General features: G+C 38.5%; 1 protein-coding gene across 9 annotated transcripts in view; it reads left to right on the top strand.

The window, feature by feature from the left end:
• Positions 1–18238, top strand: part of RAD51B (RAD51 paralog B) — a 345984-nt gene that overhangs the window by 172844 nt on the left and 154902 nt on the right. The window lies entirely within an intron of this gene.

Below are 18238 nucleotides of genomic sequence, written 5' to 3'. Positions count from 1 at the left end.
TATATTTGTTGCAGATGAATGCTTTTATAAGTATGTCTCTGTCGCTTATCTAAAATAGTGGGCTACAAACATCACAAAAGCTTGTTTTCTGGAGAAAATCTGCTGCATTTTCTTTTCTTTGACTGTGAGATGGAAAAACAAATCACTCCTTTGGTATGTCCCAGATTACTCCAATCATGCAGATACATAAAGGTGAAGAAGAACAGAACAAAGCTATAATTCACAGAGTATGAAATCTGTCTTACTTAAAATTTTCCCATTACACTCATGTGGTAATTTTCTTAAGGCAGTAAGGGCTTAAGGCATCACTGGGCTTCTAGCTTCCCTAAGATGCCTTGGACGTTTTAGCTCACTATGAATAACCTGAACTAAAAGGAATGAAATAGCCTGATCAGTGATTATTATTTATGGAAGCTTTAGGAGCTTGCATTGTTCTTAAAGTGTTCTGATTCTCACTTAATGAAATAGAAGTTGTAAATTGTTTGACTCATTCGCATAGATTACCATCAGTGACTGTAAGTAAAGCATGTTGATTTTGTAATTCCAGAAATATCCTGCATATGAAACACAGTAAGGGGAATGAGGGGAGTATTAGTTTTATGTTCCTAAGTTTTCCATCAGAGTGGTGTGGAAAATTGTACCTACCAATTTCCGGTCAGTCAGGGCAATGACCCTGATGATACTGGATAGCTGACTTTTGTCTGCTTGTACAGCTGTTGATTTTTCTCTAAATGCTATTTGTGGCATGTATGGAGTTTTTAAATCAAATTTATGTTATTAAATTTCTTTGCCTTTATAATCATAGTATTACTAAGCTTACCTTGCTGTTTGAATGTCTTCCTTTTTTGAAGGTGAAGGTGGCTTTCATAGGAAAGTATAGTATTGCTTCCTCCAGAGCACAGTCAGGAGGAATTCACATGTATTTCTCAATAGTGCATCAGTTACAACTGCAATGTTCAACAGAGGTGGGGTTCTTGCTTGGGAATGATATCTTAAACCTTTTCTAGCTGGATTGTATTAAATATAGTAATCAGTATCAACTGTAATAAATGCCTATAAATGAAATTTTAAAAACTTAGGGGAGACAGGGATTTAAAATTCAGTAGAAATTGTTCCTGCTGCTCAGAAAAGAATTTAGTCCAGTTGCCTTAATCATTACTGGTCGTTTGTGATTTTTGACAACAATTTCATATTCAACTCCTCAAAGTGTGTCTTTAGGAATCAAAATGACAAATACATTAACAGTGCTCTGTTCTTCGACTCTTTTTATTAGAGTCATTGTTTGCATGTTCTGTTTTTTAATCACTCCTATCCAAGTAGTGTGGTGTGTCTGTATAAACTCACAACTTCACGTTTGGCATTCCTCTGTGTAATGAACTGCGTTCACTGAGAAAGGTTATCCCAGTTTATGAAAGCCAGGGGCTTCTTTTTGTGTAAGGATGCTGTGTGGAATTTTGAACTTGTGCTCAAGGTAAAAGATCCAAGAAGTTAATTATGAGGAAATTAATCTTCCCTCATACTCTCTGGATAAAGATCACAGACTTCAGGTTTGGAGGAGACAGAATAAAAAAATTCTTCACTGTCAGCGGCCATGAGGCCGAAATGTTTTTATTCTCTGGAGAGGCAGAACTCATCTGCAACTTCCCCTCATTTAAACTCATGACACTTCAGTTTCCTGTTTAGTTTGCATCTAAGTGGATTTTCTTTTAGATTGCAGATAGTTGTTTGTGTATTCTTTGCTGAGGATTATTATTTTTTCCTTTAGCTGGTGTCTTGGGAATTGCCTAAACAGTGTTGCTTTATTGAAAAGGATTATGTGCTACCTTGGGTAGGGACCCAGAGGAATAGATATCACATAAAATCAAAACACAGTGTTTCAAGGTTGCAGGTCACTGGGTCTCTCAGCAGTGATCTAACTGAAGCAATCTTGAGGGAAAACAAGTGTTTAGAGGTTCTTAATTTCTGTAGCACCACTCACACTGGCAGAACATGGAGAATCTGTGTTCCTTTTTGTGGGGCAATCATAGTCTGACACCCAATTGATCATGGTGATGCAGGGCTGTCTTTTTTTTTTTTGGTCTGGATTAATGTCTTCCATCAGGCTGTAGACCATCTCAAGTGGGTTTTTACATTCATTTTGTGGCCTTCATCAACTTTTTTCTTCAGAAGACCATCTGTAAGGCTAAATACAATTTTTCTAATGTCGTAAGTCTTCAAATTTGCCCTGGAATTCCTGGTTGAAACAGGAAGACGGTGTTAACAAAACTGATTTATGTTGCCTGGCTGTAAAAGAGAGGCTGTGTTCCATTCTATTCATGCTGAAGCTCCCCATGCAGGCCACTTCTAGTGGATTCTTCTAAGATATTAGCTATCCTGGGTTCTGTGCTTCTTTTCTAGCAGAGAAAAAATGCCCCAGTAGAATGCAGTTTTCATAGCTCATATTGCCATTTTTTTATGGAGGCTTTGTAGACTGGAACACTGAAGATTGAGAAGTATGCTGTAAATGGTTCTTTTCAAAAAGTTGCAAAAGCATGGCTTAGAGTTATGTATTTCAAAATACAGCAGGTAAGTCCATTGTAATTACTAGGCTATCATCAGAGGGAGGAGGAAATAGGCAGTTGCTTCTCACTGAAATATGCTGCTTTGACTTCTAAAATCTACAACTGAAGTGTTCATGTGCTCCTCCTTTCCTAGTAGATCTGCTATCAGTGCAAGATCACAGAATCTGTGGCCTGTATTCTTTTCAGTTTGACTCTTCATTGATACCTTAGTATTTAGTTTATTTCTAGGGAAATGAGTAACTTGTTCTTGTGGCAAACAAACATTTGCAATACCTTGTAATTGTCAGCAACAGCTCCAAGCAGGCTTGCACTGAGAAGAGGCCTCTACAAAACTAAACTGAAAGGACAATACTCTAACAATCTACTTGATTTCTAAGCCAATGCTGTCACACAAGTGTTCATATTGGAAGGTGCTCCTCTGTTGTTAGGAAAAAATCCTCTGCTGGATTGCCTAACTTGGTTTCATAGCGGACTAGAACTAACAATCTATTACACATCTGCGTATGCGCTGTGGAAGAAAGGAGGAGGACATAGGCACCAGAGACAGAAAGAATGGAGTTTGGAGAGAGAAGAAAGAAAACTCATCCGGGCCCTTTTTGAGAGTTTGAACTTTGCTACTGGGACCCAGGATGGAGAGAGCTACAGACTGTAAACCTGATTTTTCAAAAAACATGCCTCTTTAATCCTCTGCATCCGCTGAGGGCCTCTTAGTATTGTTGTAAAAGGTCTGTTTTGCAGAGTGATTTGATTCCCATAGCCATGGGCAAAGGCACCCAAGCAGCCCTTGTTTGATTAAAAAGCTGAATTGTTTGCTGATGTCTGTAAACACAAACAGCTGCTTTCTGAAACCACATAAAAATGAGGCACAGATTGGTACTTCTGCTTGCAGTACAGAGCTTTAAACAACTTGCTAGCTGAGAATATATTCTTTTGGAAAATTGTTGTGATGCATGTTAATAAATGCAGGCTGAAAAGCATATGTACTTAGCTCGCCTTCCCTCTGCCCTGATTGCTTATGATATGGACTGACTCTCCTGTGTAAGAACAGAACAAAAGTGACTGAGCTTGCTTCAGGTAGTAGCCTTAACAGAGACTTCAAAATACAACTGTGATGAAGAATGTGTAAGATTTACAAGATCGGTCAACACTGCCTGTTTTCTGTTTGGCAGTGACTTCATTTGACTTGGAAAAGAGAGAAGGCGTGATCAATGCAGGCCTTATTACACTGAAGTAATTCTTCTTGAACTGATTTTGTTGAATTTATAATCGTACTTTTCTACCCACAGAACACTCAAACAAGTATACTCTGAATATACTCAGAGTGGGTATAACCATGCTCAGGGTGTAGTCTCCTGGTTTCCATATTTAGATTTAATATAGTTTATTGTTCTTTGCAGCTAGGTATTCCTAAGATTGTGGGCTGCCTCTCACATGCCACTGCGTAGCTACTGTCCTTAGCAAATATTGTTTCAAAGGTTGTGCAATCATTTTAATTAACTTTATCTATGTGTAGTTACATATTGAAAGGACTGTCAACAAGATGAATAGAAAACATCAGACAATTCCCTACCTAAGATTACTAGAACCAAAAGGCTGTGCACAGTCTTGTTTACTACTTTCTGTTGAAGTGGTTTTTCATTTCACTCAGAGTTCTTGTTTGCCAAGAACAAGGAACATGAAAGGCAGTATGTAAAGCGAGCTTTTTTTCAGAAGTGTAACTTTGCATTTCTTAGACACTAGCTCAGACCTCTTCACTGGGATTGGATTTCCAGCCTTTCAGATACAGCCCATGTATATAATGACATTTTTTTATATGGAGATATTGCTTCCATACGCACACAAGTCTTTTCAGAAGTATTCTGAAATTACAGGACTAGCCATCAGAGACCTGGCTTCTGTACGTGGTTTTACCATAAACTTCCTGAAGGACTTAGGCAAAGTTGGAAAGTTTTTTACACAATTACATTGGACAGTACATAATTCTGTTCTGGGGAATAACACTGTCAGTACAAATCTGTATTTTATTGTGGAGACATCTTCTCCATCAATGGACTGTGAAAGTTAAGACTAATGAAGGCTTTCAGCTTTTTATCTTTCTTGCCACTTGATTTTCTGTGTCCTGCAGATGTTTTTATGAACTTAAAATAATTGAGAACAGTTTTTGTTTAGCTCTGGGTATTTCCTGAATGCATATGCAAGTCAGACAGTGTAGCATACTAGGCTTAAAGCCTGGCTCCAGCTTGAATCTTATTAAACTAAACAAAGAAAATGTATCATGGAAACGTATATAACACTTTGAAAATTTTCAAGATGTAACTAGTAGTGCTGTTGGTAACAGTTACACACTTTTAATTGAAAATAAAATCTATTATAGGATTGTCAAAAGGAAAAAAACGACTTTGCAATACACAATTACTGTATGCGCTACTAAACTGTCTCAGCGTCCCTTAAGTATTTTAAATACAGACATAATGACAGCAATCATACCATCTTCTTTTTCAGCCTGTAAAGAAGATAATTACTTCAAATGTTAATTAAAGCATGAACTTTCTAGCGTATAGGTAGAAGTTTTGAAGAAATTCAGGGCAAGCTGAATCGCTGTTGTCTTTTGGTCCAGGAGAATTCCTTTCCTGGTGCAGCCAGGAGCATCCCCTGGCTCTGGCAGCCTGATTTGTGCCACACTTGTGGCTGGCTGAGGGACTACAGAGATGTGATTACTCACAGAATGTTGGCTGATCTACAGATATAATAAGCAAGCAAACAAGATGAAAAGTCCAGAAAGAATAAATGTGGATGTTTGGTATTCAGAGTAGTTCAGCATTTGAGTACTGTTTAGGTCCTCTGCTCCTCTGAGCATCTCTCATAATTGGCGTGGGATAAACATCAGCTCTAGCCACTTCTTTCCTCTGTTTGCTATGCATCCTTCTTTCTCTCACTTCTACAGAATGCTTCCTTTACTTCTTGTCGGTTTCTCTGTTGATTGATCTCTCCCTTCTTACAAGTAAAACAGGATTCTTTATCCCCTGTCAATAATATGAAAAGGTAGAATCAAAAGAAGGATGTCTGGAGGACACTTCCAACCATTAAGCTCAAGTAAGCAGGGTGGTAAAACTCTTTGTGCTGTTGGAAGAGGCAGTCCTGTCCTCCCAGCTGAGACTCTGGTTTTGTTGCTGCCTGGACTGCAGCAAAGATTTGGAGGCCTGAGAAGCCCCGTGCTGTATCCAGGGATGGCACAGTGGGAATATCAGTGGAAGAGGGGGCAGTGCAGACACTGGTCCTCCCACAACAAGGCCTCCCTTCCCCCTTCCTTTTCTTCCCCAGTTGCACACAGTGCTGTGCCTCAGAGGTCATTTGTTTCCCACAGCTTCACAGAACACTGTAGCAGAAAGGGGGACAATGGTCTCTTACAAGGGGCGATGTGAGGCCGCCTTTCATCTCTAATAAGCCCCTTCACTTGCACTGGGAAGCCTGTGGTGCGTGTGTGTGCATGCACAGTTCCAGTGTGAAACAATCTACAGCTTCGATTGATGTAAAGCATCCAGGTTTTTTTGTTTTGTTTTATAAGCGGGCAACTCTTGGCTTGTTCCAGCCTGAAGTGGGTTTTCTTTTCAGTACAAGCACATCAGAGACATCCCTTCTCCTTTTCACATAACTGTTAAAACTGAGACCCTGTCTGGTCAATGCCAGTCAGCAGAAAGACTTAACTAGGAAAGCTAGGAGAGGAGGAAATGACTGTCTTTAGCTTCCCTCTGCCAAACATCAACTCCTCTTGTTGATCTACCTAAGAGTGTTTGCTAACAGAGCATGGCGGGAGGATGGCAAGTTGTTGAATGGGTTGTCCCGTGGATGGCAAACTTTTGGGGAATCAATAGTGAGAGAGACTAAAAGCAGTGATATCTATCCAGTCCAAAAACAAGACAATTAAACTTCTGTAGCTGCTCTCTTGAGTCTGCAAATAAAATTGCTGGTTCTTTTGACAGTGATGGAAAACACAGTATAAAAGACAAGAAGCTGGGATTCCACCTTGAATCCACATCAGTCTTTCCGTGCTTGTTGACTGAAACACTTAATCCCTTTTATTATCACGTGCACACAAAGGTGCAGATAGGTCTAGCACCCTTCCAACACCCTCTGACTTCATCATAGGTGTATCTACTCACCCCTTCATCCCTTCAAATTCTCCTTACTGCTTTGTTGTGTTCTAGTGAAACTAAGCTTATAGGAAGGTTTTTAAATAGAATAAGCATTCCTTCTGACAGGACAGGTCATTGTTTACTTTTTAGGTGAAGTGAGGAAGCAATCCAGAGTATCTCTTTTGAGAACATCTGTCTTCATGGAGGGATATTTAGCAACCCCATACTAAAGTTTCCAATTGATATCCACTGCCCTGTTAAAGCACAAAAAGACCAATCTCCAGGACTGAATGAATCAAAGACTACAAAAACCTCTACAGAGGATTTTAGAAACATGACCAATACAATTTAATTTTAAAAAAATTAAGAAACTTGATAAAAACTAGTGTAGCTGATGGAAGTGTAATAGCATGACATAAACAAATAACAAGTTCATTGCTATATGAAGTTTCGAGGGGTCTTAAGCTCTTGTGGCTTTCAGCTGGTATGCTAGTATCCTTTTCCCCAGAAGAAAACCATAGAAGTTGCTTAGAACTGTCTGTATATTTTGCAGTCTGACCTGTGAGAGATTTAAACTTCTCTTGAAGCAATAAGAGAAAAAACAGAGAAGATGACTTGTGGATCAGTGCTCAGTTCATTTCCAGTGTTACTATACTATCCTTCCAGTTTTAAAATGTACAACATATACTGTTTAAATTGTGCTTAAATTGTCTTTTCTGTTGTTTTCTTGCATGCACCCAACATGCTTATTGCTTTCTACTATCTTCTCAACTTCTTGTGATGCTTTGCTAGCTCCGACCTGTTTGCCATTCCCTCCTACCAGGCAGTTCAGCTCAGCATTGACTCTCCACCCTGTTCCCCTTCCTTCTGCTGATCCCATTTCACTCTTGCCTCTCCCCTTCAACTGTAACATTTTCCAAATGTTCTCTTTCTCTGCCTCCCTTGCCACTGGTGTATTGTAGCAAAAATGCTAAGTCGTGGCTTGAACCAGTGATTTTAGCACCTGGTAGGAAGGCAGCGCCAACCCAGGGGAGCTCAGCTGCATGCAGTGCACCTGAGTGACCAGAAGGGGTGGAGCCAGGATCCTCCCCTTCCCCAACCATCATTTAAGAGTTGGCAGTGGAAGGGAGGGTATCTTGCTGCAGATCCCTGCCTACCTGAGGCTATCTGCAGATAAGCAGCTTCTTTGCTTTATTTCTGTGCCCACAGCTGTTTCATTTGAACAAATCCTCTCTTGCTGCAGCTTAGGACCTTGCTGCTCTGCTGTCATTGCTGTGTTTTCTATTGCATTACGTGCATCCACCCAAAAAGATAATGTACGTGGATATTCATGCAAGATTTGTGTGTCTAGGTACTATCTAGCAACGAGATATACCACAGAGAGTGATGAGATGTTCAAGAAGTAAAGATAAATGATAATCCGAATATTTTACAGAACGGGTTACAAAGAGGAAAAAGTGAACTTGTTGTACAGAGAGCTGTTGATATGTACTTGGGAGGGCAACTTAATTCCAGAACAGCAAATTAATTTATTTGTACATTGGGCCAGCATCTTCAGACAAACAAAATCCTTCTGTTAGGGTGTTTTCCATCAAATCCATCCAACAGTCTTCTTTACTCAGGACGTGTTTATTCTAAGCAGCGTGCATGATTCATCCCCCCTGGGAGGTAAGGCAAGGTTTGGTGCTGATCTCGGACAATTTTTCTTCCTCCCACCTCCCCCTCAATCTGACTGTATGAAGCAGTTTTGTACTAGGAAATTACATCACTGACAAAATCTCTCAAGGGCAACTTCCACCGTGTTATAGCATAGAAAATAACAGAGAATTTTTGCTGTTGAGTAGTGGTGAGGTTAACTTATTTAAGGCTATTTTGTACAAGGCAGCAGGCACTGTAGGTGATGGAAAGGGTGACTTTAATATGGAACCTCACTAAATCTATAACACAGTGCACAGTGTTTGAGAGACCCATAGAAGTATCACAGTATCTGAAAATTCAGTCACACTTCAGATCCCTTGAGAGTATAGTTCCTTTGCCTCTGGGAACTAGCTACATAATAAGACTCTAAATAATCATTTTTTGAAGGGAACGTAGTTCTTTACCTTTCAGAGAGCGTGGGATGCAGATTTGTAGTGGGAAAACAAATAAATGCTACATATTTCCTTACTGTACCGGAGCTGGTGGGACTTAAAAGTCCCACACGTGTATACTTGATGTGACATTAGTCAATTAAATGAGGCATACAAGAAGAATGAATAGCCAAGTCATTAACATTCCTTATAGTGTGTTTGTTGTCCAGCACTGTCCAGTATGAAAGGGAAATGGTTTATAGCTGAGTTGATAAATATTTATTTCAGTGATATTTATTTCAGTGGTTTGCTCAAATGGAGAACACGTGCATCCTGAGCAGCACATTATTCTAAACCAATGCTGAAATTGTGCGTGTCCTTCACAATGAACCAGTGCTGCTAGCTATACCAGGTTTACTATGAAAAGCAAAACTGAGACCCCAGAATCTTTAAGATCATTTAGAAACTTATGCTATCAAAACCGAAGCGGCATATTAATGGAATTAACATGGCAAAGTTCCCATATGGGTAATATCCTAAGCTGTGCAACATGTTTGCCAGAAAACCCAAAAAGTACGCTTAGAATTTATTTGTTTTAGAATTCATTGCAAACTCAATTAGTCTAAGGACTCCATACAGTATATTAAAACTATTCCTGGTTTTAAGTCTTTATTTGGTTTTGATTCTATTTCGATTAAACTGTTTTTCAAGTGAACTTTGGTGTAGGTTTTCCAGAGTGTGTTTGCATCTGTTGCTTCAAAATGTAAATCCAGAAACATCGGCAAGGTAGTGCAAGTGCCTGCCTTGTAGTTATCCACTTAAAATTAAAACAAACCAACCAAACAAACAAAACTACCCAAGATTTTGACTGTTATAACAGGGTGGTTAATTAAATACACTGTATTATTATGTCTTTATCTTGCTGATTTCTAGGATGTGTATTCAGTGTGACAGGCAGAGTTCACTGGGCTGTTCTGCATGTGTACGCATTGCTTCTTCCCCACTGTAGATTGTTCCAAAAGTAATGCCTCCTATTTATTTCCGTGGAAGCTCCAACAGCTACAAAGAGCACAACAGCACTGTTTGATAGAGTAAATTCTTAGCTACAAAATACTTTTTTTTTTTTTTTTTTTTTTTCATTGTAGTCACCGTCATTAGCTGTGCCCTTTTGCCAGTGATGACCAAGAGCCTGCCTGCCATCTTTATAAAAATATGCACCAGTGGAGGTGACCCACTGGTCACCACTTCTGACATCGTGGGCCAATATGATAAAAATGGAGACATTACTTTCAGAGCAGCCCATGTGAATGTAGTGTGATTCTTCTTAACCCAAGCTTTTAATGTAGCTGTAAAGCTGCTAGGCAGGTATTTACATTCCAGCTTAAAGGAATGGCATTAAGGGAAGTGAATTGTATGCAGTAAGGTGTGTAAACATTCTTTATGTATCAGTGTCAGTGTGTTCAGACTTGTGTTCGTCATTCTTGCTTTACAAATAAACTTCAAGTCAGAATACATAAAAACATTAAATATTTATATCTGGTTAGAATTGAGATTAAGGATAAAGCTGTAAAAGTCATAAATCTGAAAAAAAAAAATCCATAAAATTTAAAGCAGTAAAGAATCAACACAGTTAAAAAGAATCAGTTACTATCAATTATTAGCTGGTAGATTTTAGAAAGTAATTTGCTCTACCAGCAATCTACCTGGCATGTATCAATATAGACTATCAGAAGACTTACTGGCATCTACATGTTTTCACAAAATGTTAATCTATTAGCAGAGTGATTTTTTAAATTTATTTATTTATTTTTACCAACTTTGGTTTGGAAATATTTCAGCATAGCCAGTATTTTGGAGCAAAGAATGTATGTTATACAGTTCAGTGAGTATGGTCGTAGCTCTGGATGCAGGTTGTTGGTATGTTTCTGTTCAACAGAAATGGCTGGAAGCTATGCATAGGAAACAGTTCAGGTGACTAGACCCAGATCTGCTACCAACTACATCCTTCCCAGTCCCACTGCCTGCTTTAGCAGCTGGCCATAAATACCTACCTGCAGGTGGCAATCAGTAAAGTGAGCAAGTTAAAGTGGGTGTTTTCATATTCTGCCTTGTAATGCATGAAGCTGTCACTTTAGTAACAAACTGTTTGGGAAAGCTGGAAGGGTAAATTTCTTACACTCTCAACAAATTCTGCTCTTATGTTTCCGTAGAAAATTGATGTTACTGACTCTGACTTCTGAATTGCGCAGAGAAATATTTGCACGACTTATTTTTGTTTTCTGATCTTTCTTTTTATGATACTAGCAAGGTATCATAAGCCTGTGTTCTTATGGGTCCAAAGTAAATTATGGAAATTCTGTTGCTCATTCACAGAACCTGTTATTTAATTCCATAAGATTCATTTTCACTTAATAATTTTCACAAATCATCTTGAGAATTACTTATCCTTACTAAAAAAAAAGTATGCTAGGTAAAGAACAGTCCATTCTAATTATCTAGTTCAGATCGTCATGAGTCTCTTCTAGCAATTTCTTTGGCTAGAAATGCTAAAGCACATCCTTTAAAACCTACGTATAAGGCTTTCAAAAATCCTTGGCCTCCAGTAGGTATAGATATCTGGACATCCTTTATTTCTGGCTGAAAGCCTCAGTTGTCTAAATAGATACTGCCATGCAAAGCGCTTATCACTTGCAGCCCTTCTGACAGGAATGGAAGTTACAGTGTCATGGTAACCAATAATATCCAGGGGATGCCTTCATAACAACTACTTTCTAAAGAGTTTTCATCATGTTCATAGCGTGATTGTGAAATGAAGAATGTCCTTGAATTTAGAATTAATAGTAGATTTTATATTGTATGTGTGTAGAGTGTATTTAAATATACGAATAAAGTGCATTCATATCATATCAAGCCAGCATATTAAAACTATGACTAACCTGAGATCCAGCAACAGGCACTGCCTTTAGGAAGAATGTGTTTCTTTTCTGCTGCTATTTCAGGAATTCTACACAGTGTCACTGCTCACTAGACTTTGTCCTTTCCAGGTCTTCTGTGGCTTAGTAGGTGAGCCTTCCTTCTTCATACAGCATCCTCAAGGGCCAGTCCTAAGTATGCATCCTCATCTTAGGTTGAAAGACAATGAATGTATCTTTCCACCTCCTCAGACCTTGTTTTTAAGGAGAAGTTCATTTTCTATGTTACTTGGACCTTCAGTTTTTTGCTGATGCTTTAGTTCACAGATGAGACGGGATGGAAGCTTTTGAGATATGCCTGTGTGCTACTGCAGAATAGCTCTGAATTTCACAGTTGTCAATCTTTAAATTACAGAAACTTTCTGCCAATGTATACAGTTTTTCTGAGAGCTCATGTAAGAACAAAATTTGAAGTTGTTTTCACAAGAAAGAAAATGAAGTTGCTCAGCACATTCACTAAGACACTCAGTCCACATTCAATGCTACATTGTATATGTCAAGTTGATAGTATCTTTAATTGTACTCTTATTTGGAAACAGAGTTACTAAAGTACTTGTTCTCTTCTTAATCAGCATTCTTTTCAAAGTCAAGGGCTCACAACCTTATTACAAGTTCTACTTGAGAAACATGCTTAGAATTCCCCAGAGATTATACTCTGCCATATTGCTCAGATTATTTGTTTTGTATACTCCTAACCCAAGCGTGAAGAAGTTTGAATGATCTGAAAGTGTAATCAAATTTTAGAGTTTATAAAATAGGACAGACTGCTCAAGAAGTGAAAAAGCGTCCCTTAGCTGTTTCTACTATGTGGTATAGATGGACTCTGTCTTTTGTCTCATTGAGCAGAGTGAATTTGCCCATGATGTTCTTTTCCAGAAACAGAAATCAGTTAGCTTCACTGACACCAAGACAGCCATGAAGCCACAGTGATTTTTATTGGAGAGGGATGGATTAAATATGTACATGAAGGAGATATACCATGAATTACATTATTGGTTAATGACTAGCATTACTTTCTGGCAATTAAGTTATGCTGGAAAAATTCCACATGCACTGGATGTGCACATGTGCTAGCTCTGCTCCTGTATTTCAATCTTCAGAATTTTCTGTGCAATGTTAGTATTGGAAGGACAGATTTGGTATGACCTAAGGAGCAGTCCTTACTTGCAAGGTGCTGCTGGCATAATCATCAACCCATAGCCATTCTTCTGGTGAAAGTAACTAATATATTAGTAAAATGATGTATTACTTTTTCATGTGTCTTATAGTCTTGTTTATTATGAAGTGGAAGCTGTAGCATAGCATTTTCTCCAAATCTCTTTCACATTTTTCACTTTCATCCCAAGCTGCAGTTTTTGCAGATTTTATGTGAATATGATTTTATGTGATTATATAAGTGTTAATTTTGCCATCTGAAACTTGAGAGGAATGAAGTTCTTGAAATACAGCTTAAACTGTACTGAGTGTTCCCTTTCACTGGGAGAAGACATTATCCTCTGTTAATTTGAATAGTGATGTGAAGGTTTAAAGTCATTTGGATATTTTATACATTATTTTTCATGCAGGAAAAAAGAAATCCAGACTCAGGTGATTGACAGTGTTATAGGTATCATCTCATGTGAATAATAATGTGTGCAAGTTGGAAAAAAAAGTGTAGAAATGATCCTTAGTGTTTGTAGATGCCGTTTGTCTTTCCAGGGGTAGTATCAGAAAAACAACTTATTATGTTACTTCCTGAGACGCAGCGTGCTTCCGGTTTTGAGAAACCACATAGAAATGGAAACTGTAAGGGTGTTGGCAGCTCATACTAGAGCTGGATCTTGAAAGACCGATGACTTGGCTATTTTTACAGCTGTTTATTTTACTTCTATAATACAATAATATATAATTAAAATCCTGTAGCTTTCTAGCTTGGAGGATAAGACAAGTGTGGAACACTCTGTCTGAAGTTATCTGGTCTCAGCTGAAACAAACCAAAAAAAAAAACCTTACATGATTTGCAGGAATCCATTGTAGATAACGCGAATGTGTAACTATTACAGCTAGGTAGATTCAAAATACATAGCAAAATCAGGTGACTGCTTAGAGTCACATAACAATTGATCCAGTGTTCATATCATGAATTTTAAATTGGAATAGTAAAGCAAGTTTGATAAATCTAGTACCTTACGTTGCTGTCACTACATCAGTATTACTAAACCTTAATAGACTCAGAAAATTGAAATTTAAAATGTATACGTATTTGGGATTCCCCTCACTGTTCAGATTCCATTTTAACACTCTTAATGTTGCCATAGAGTCATCAGCGACTTAAAAATATTTTCTTTTATCTTTATAATGAAATAACATCACTATTACAGCATCATGCAAAGAAACAAGATCAAACGTAGTTTCTGAGGAAAGACTGTCACATCCTCACTAACCGCTGCTTCTCTGCACTGCTGGGCTTTTCAGCTTTCTGCCATGGAAGTAAAAGCATAAGAACTGAACATGGAAGGGCTAATGAAGCCCTAGGTAATACCATGGCAATAACCAAGATAATACCTTATGAAACTTGATGAAGGAATGCAGCTGTTCTCTTGGGTACCAGAAGCAATTTATCAGTGTTAGTATGGTGTTCTGTCAGAAAAAATCCTCATGCTCTAAAGGCAGCTTGAGCTTACCTCTGAAGCTCTGCACTGTACATTACAGGATAGTAATGTGTAATTTAATACAAGTGCTTTCTGCCCAAGTGTTTGTTAAATGGTCTGTCTGATGTGCTGTCTAACGAGATCCCCAAAAATAAGCTTTTGTTTGGACTGCAGAGCACTTTGTGAAGGGGCTAGCTGTACGCCTCTGAAGTGGTTGGTTGTGTAAAGTCATCTAGTGACACATCTGTATGCTATGTACATTCTGGAATATTGTACATTCTGTTTCTGGAAAGATAGAAAATGATATTTCTGGTAATACTGGTGAAAATGCATTAAATCTTATTTTCTTTAGAAGAATTCAGTGAATAGGTTTTCTAAACCTTTAAATAAGTTCGAGATATCGTTAGCAGGAATTCTGTTGAAACCTACTGTAGGGACTCCTTTGGCCATGCTGCATGTTCTCATGGAATTACCATCTTGGCTATAGAAATTCACTGCAGAGTGAAAATGAAAAATGTGCTTTTTGTACATAATTACAGCTTTTATTCCAACTTTTCAGTGATCTTTCAGCCTTTGGGCAGTCCTTTGTTCTGTTGAGTTAAACATCTGTGCTTCCAAATTATTTTTTAGAAATGTTGGGTTTGCAAGTCGAGTGAAACTCACGCAATTCTCACCTCTTGGACACAGCCTGGTGTGCTCCCTGATGTCCATTTCTCAATTTCCTCTCTACTCTTCCCACTTCTCACTGTCGTACCAGCCTGCTAAAGGCCTCTTGGGATTTATAGTAAGGAGAAGAAGTTTGACACTATTAAAAAAAAAAAGCTGAAAATCCCTTCTTCTTGGGTCTGTTCTACTTTTTATTTGCCCACTGTGTTCTCAGCAAAGGCATCACCTCCATGTGCGCTCTTATCCAGCGCTGTGTTGCTGCTGTGCACTAAGATATTGTGCCTTGCAGTCAGCATTGCTCTAGGCCTGGAAAAAAGTAGTTGTCTTCCAGTATGATTTGAAGTAAGTTTGCTTGTATGCTTAACTTCCAGTCCTGCAGTCCTGGCACCTTGATAGTGCCAAAGCTGCGTGTCCTGATAGTGTTTGAATGCAGTCACACAGTGACATCAGTTCTCCTGAGGTTGTGGGTCTGTCATGCTGAGACCCCAAGAAATATTTATCTCTGGCTTTGAACAGGTTTCTTTTGCTTTAAAAACAAACAAAAAAACAAAACAAAACAAAACAAAAAACCAAAAACAAAAAAAAACCACATCCATTTATTTGTATTACATATCTGTGGAGATCTCAATTATACTGCTAATCTCTCATATGATTTAGTCACACTGGCAAAGAGCTTGAAGGAATGCCATTATATTATTGGACATGACATTGGTCATGCAGCAGGGGACAGTCTCCTGTCACAGTCTGTAACAAGGCAATACCCAGTGGAGCTGCAATACAGGTAGAGCCAGACATGCCAGCTTCTGCACTGAGATGCAAACCAGATTCACAACTGCTTGTAGTTACTGCCATCTCATAACATTTTTGCCCTCAGCGAAAGTGTTAAACCTCACTACCTGTCCCAGCTACAGCCTGGCAGTCGTTTTCAGCTCCTAAATGGTAGCTTAGTAGTTGAAACACTGAGTGCTTTTCATTTCTTGGTCTCAGTTCTTGACCAGTGGCCCTCCTTATCAGTGAGGAGAATTACTTGCAGCCGTTTACTTGTGAAGTACATCTGATCAGGTTCGTTCTTGTAAGGGGAAAAAAAAATAATTCAGTGTTTCCCTAGATTCTGCTCTGTAGGCCGTACCCAAGCATTTATATAAATCTTACCCATGTTGTGTATTAGTGAGTATTGGAAATGATTTGGGTTTTGTTGTGTGTGTGTGTTTTTTTTAAAAAAAACAGAATGGTTTGTATGGTCATAAAAGTGTAAATCACCTTAATTCATTAATTTTTTTAATTTTCCTTAAATTCAGATACACTGTGCTTTAAAAAAAACAAACAAGAAAAATACGTACTCAAGTTTATCATGTGTGCTATTACAACAATCATAAGTTAATTCTGAAGTTATCTTTTCTGTCAGGCTTTCTTTAATGCTGTACCAAGTGACGTTTGAGCTCTTTTTTGAAATTTATCATCTTGTCAAAAAGACAGAACTCGTGGCATAAAAGGTCAGTTACTATGTTATATATAACTTTCTGTTTTCATCCCCTCTGTTCTGGTGGGGAACTCAAAATGCGTTAGACAACAGATGTGAAACACTTAAAATATTTGGAATGTGTGGGAATATACTGAGGGACCACCTGTCCTGCAGTGTGACAGAATCAGTTTGTGAGCCCTGTTCATTACATTGACAGCGACAGAGAACAGGAGACATATGACAAAAGTAAAGCAGAGTGAAAACTACTGCGCAATTCTTCGAGGTTGGCTGTACTCAAGGAAGTATGGGAAGAAAGGCAAATTAACAAGTTTAACTTCATTAATACTCAATAATCAGTATTTGAGATTCCCTTAGTAAGGATAACCTGAAGCAGTTGTTTTTTGTTTTTTTTTCAGTTCAGGAAGCTAACAACTAGGAAGAAAATAAACAGATTTTATCTGATTTAACCTAAATAAGGTATTTTATTTTTTTACTACTTCTAACAGTCAGATCCTATCTATTTAGTTATAAGTTAACAGTTACAGCTAATAATAGCTGTATTGGATATCTTTTATGAAAACAAAATCCTTTACATAGTGTAGAAAGCCGAGACTTCGATAGTAGTTTGGATTCCTATGGAGCCTGAGGATTTTAAGGTTGATTTGTTGCTGGTGTCTGTTTTTCTACATATTTAGTATTTATTGACTAAAGTTAACAAGTGCTGTTTCACAGATGAAGGAACAAAGGCCCAGATAGGATCAGCATGCAGCATTAACATTTCTTCATTCTGAGTTCTGGCATGTGAACACCCACAATTCTTTATTATCTTTCCTTCAATGATTTTTTAAAAAGAGGATATTAAAATTGGGATGATAGCTATTTCCCTGCCCCAGGGAAGTGTTGGGGAGATAGTTAATGTTACATCCAGGTCCCCCTCTTTTCTTCCCTCCAGTTCCTGCATGAGATTGCCACTGCTTCTGTCCCAGTTACAGAGCAAGGGGAAGGTATTGCGCAGGGGTTCTGCCCCTGGACAAGGATAGGCTGGGAAAAACCATGTAGCATGCTCTGCTCTAAATAATAATTTTTTAAAAAATTGTATAGAAATTAGAAAGTTACATAGATTCATTCCTGCCACTCAACACTGATAGCGAATCCTGATTGCACTGAGTAGCACAGGTTTCGCTGTAAATGTTGGGAATGGATGTGAAGCTGACCTTCAAACTATAATCTGCCTGATACTAGTTACACAGAATCAGTGAATGAAACAGCCGTTGCTGAGTTCTCTTGATGAGGACCGATGAAAGTCAGGACATAGACGAGCTGTTTCCCACAGTGCGTACAATTCTTCCTGCCCTCCTATATAATGGCTCACTGCTGTACACTGTGCAAACAAATTACATGTACTGTGGGAGCCACAACTTTAAATTTCTCAACCTTTTTGCATGCAAAAATCTAGAATTAATTATACTTTCTTACTTTTAAAGTTCCTCTTAGCTAGCTGGAGGGAGGTCTTTGTGATTAAAGGAAGCAGGTTTCACAGAGTTAGACGAGTTGTGATCTGTCCTCTCTTTCACCTCCCCTCAGGGCAAAGACCAACAGCTTGAGGGTGACCCCTTCAAGAAGTTTCACTGAAAAGGAAGATGAGAAAGGCTGGACAGGCTCTTTCTAATGCTCTGCACTGGAGCCAGGAAGAGGCAGCTGTTTCTAGCCTTTCTGCTTTCCTCCCCCACTCCCCCCCTTTTTTT

The sequence above is a fragment of the Meleagris gallopavo genome, chromosome 5 (genome assembly GCF_000146605.3).
Source record: "Meleagris gallopavo isolate NT-WF06-2002-E0010 breed Aviagen turkey brand Nicholas breeding stock chromosome 5, Turkey_5.1, whole genome shotgun sequence".
Taxonomy (NCBI): domain Eukaryota; kingdom Metazoa; phylum Chordata; class Aves; order Galliformes; family Phasianidae; genus Meleagris; species Meleagris gallopavo.
This window is presented reverse-complemented; position numbering and strand designations above follow the sequence as displayed.